We start from the raw sequence: 2,383 nt of genomic DNA on the forward strand, positions 1-2,383 counted from the left end.
CTAGCTCTTGTAGACCAGGCTGGTCTCGAACTCACAAAGATCCGCCTGCCTCTGCCTCCTGAGTGCTGGGATTAAAGGCGTGCGCCACCACCGCGCAGCTGGACTGTGTTCTTGAGTGTGTGAAGTTGTCAAAGAACAGGATGCTAGTGTGCTTTGTAGTGGAGTTCAGCGTGTCCCTGAAAACCTCATCAAAGGGTGGGTGAGACAAGCGACCTATGAACTAACTGCAGAGAAGATGTGACTTGTGTAAAAAACAAACACTTGGACCAGTCAGATGGCTCAGCAGTTAAGAGCACTGCCTGCTCTTTCAGAGGTCCTGAGTTCAACTCCTAACAACCACATGGTGGCTCACAACCATCTGTAGTGAGATCTGGTGCCCTCTTGAGGAAGAGACCTGGTCAGTCGTCCTTATTAACTTAGACCATGAAACCCAATATGGGCAAATTAAATGGAACTATGGAACTGCTATATACGGGCTGCCCATGCCTGCTTCAGCTTTACCAGGGCATACATCTCAATTTTCAAATTCAGCTGATGTCTTCCCCAGGGGCTGAATTTTGGAACCAGCAGCTTCTCTTTACTGGGTGCAGTGTGATCACAGTCGAGTGTCCCATTTGTGGAGCGTGGAAGTCAAGGTGCTTCAGGTCACAGCTGAAGAACCTGCCATGGAAGACCCTTGAGAAGCCTCTCCACACAGCCAGCCATGGGGTGACACAAGGCTACCCACTTCTGAGTCTAGACTGTGGGTCTCTGGGAGAAGAGACAATTCAGTCAGTGTTCTTCATGTCAATCCCTAGCTGACATCGTTCGAACTCCTTGGAAATGTGTGTAAATGCCCTTTAGACAGAGCAGAGAAAGCGGTGGCTCCTGCAAACTCAGCTTCTGTGAAATCTCTGTCCCAGTATGTTTGCAGAGGACAGGAGCGTAGGCTTTTCCTGTGAAATCTCTGTCCCAGTATGTTTGCAGAGAACAGGAGCCTAGGATTGTGTCCCTTCTATGCTTTGACTCCCCAATGGTGTTAGCTTCCAGCTTACTTTAAGGAGCCTTTTTTCTTTTTGTTAGAATCAAAGTTTTTTAAAACTTAAGTTTAATTTTTAAAGTTTTTGAATTTAGTGTTATTTTTTTTTCAAGACAAGGTTTCTCCTTGCAACAGTCTAGGTTGTCCCAGACTCACTTTGTAGACCAGGTTGGCCTTGAATTTGCAGAGACCTGTCTACCTCTGCCTCCTGAGTGCTAGGATTAAAAGCATGCACTACCATGCTAGGGTAAATTAAAAAAAAATTCTGTGTGTGTGTGCGTGGTGGGCATGCCAGCAAGAGTATAAAAGCCAGAAGACAACCTTTGGGAGTCAGTTCTCTTCTTCCACTTGTGGGTCTCAGGACGCAATGAACTCTGGTCATTAGCTTTTGTGAAATCTACAAATGCCTTTCACATTTAGCTTTAATATTTTTGTGAATCTGTATGTTGTTAAACAATGATTATTGTTATTGAAAGAGAGGGCAAACTGCAAGAGATGTGCTTATTGTACTCTATGACATTTCAAGACGGGCATGCCTGTCCAGCAGGGAGGACAGGTCCATGCACTGTGGGGCTGCTCTGTTCCTTAGAAGTTATCCCAGGGTCCTTGGAGCGTCCAGACCCTACTGAGACTTTCTCAGAGCGCCCTGGTTAGGAAGCCATGCTTTGATGGCCTGTGTGATAATCATGCTCTAGGCAACACTTTGCTGGCAAATTGGGTTTTATTAAACCCTGAACCTTGAAGTGAGGACCAGATCTACAAGCGAAGAGAGGGAGATTTACCTACCCTATAATTTCTTTCCTACCAAAATTTATCACGCCCCTAGGAATGACCAGTGTTCACACTAGATTTGACCAGCATTCACCACTGTTTCTTTGGTTTGAGGCTGGGTCCGGAAGGTCCCCATTAAAACGCAAATATGTTACTTAGAAGGAGCAATTCATCAATCCTTTCACACCTCAGCTAGGATTAGTTTATCGAATGGTGGGTATGGGTGTGTGGGGGTTAATAAGACCTCTAGGAATGGGAGACAGGAGGCCTGTTCTGATTGGAAAGGGGGCAAAGACTGGTCTTTTCAGTGAGCCTTTTGCAGGAGTGCCTGGCTGGGCCTCTGCTATTGCTTTAAATGCTTTAGGTGTATTGCCATTGAGTTCAAGGCTGCATAACTGCTCACTTTGACTCTTCTCTGGCAGTGTTTTCTGACTTTCCTAGAGAGATGACTCCTCCCTTGGAATTCTTTCAGTAGCTTCCATTTGTTAGTGAAATCTTTTTAGTGTATTCTTGTGGTGATTTTTTTTTTGTAATTTTAAAGTTTATTAATCTTAAAATTAAAATAGTTGCCCTTTCTCTGCCCCTGTGCAACCC

Source organism: Microtus ochrogaster, chromosome 18 (genome assembly GCF_000317375.1).
Source record: "Microtus ochrogaster isolate Prairie Vole_2 chromosome 18, MicOch1.0, whole genome shotgun sequence".
Classification (NCBI taxonomy): Eukaryota; Metazoa; Chordata; class Mammalia; order Rodentia; family Cricetidae; genus Microtus; species Microtus ochrogaster.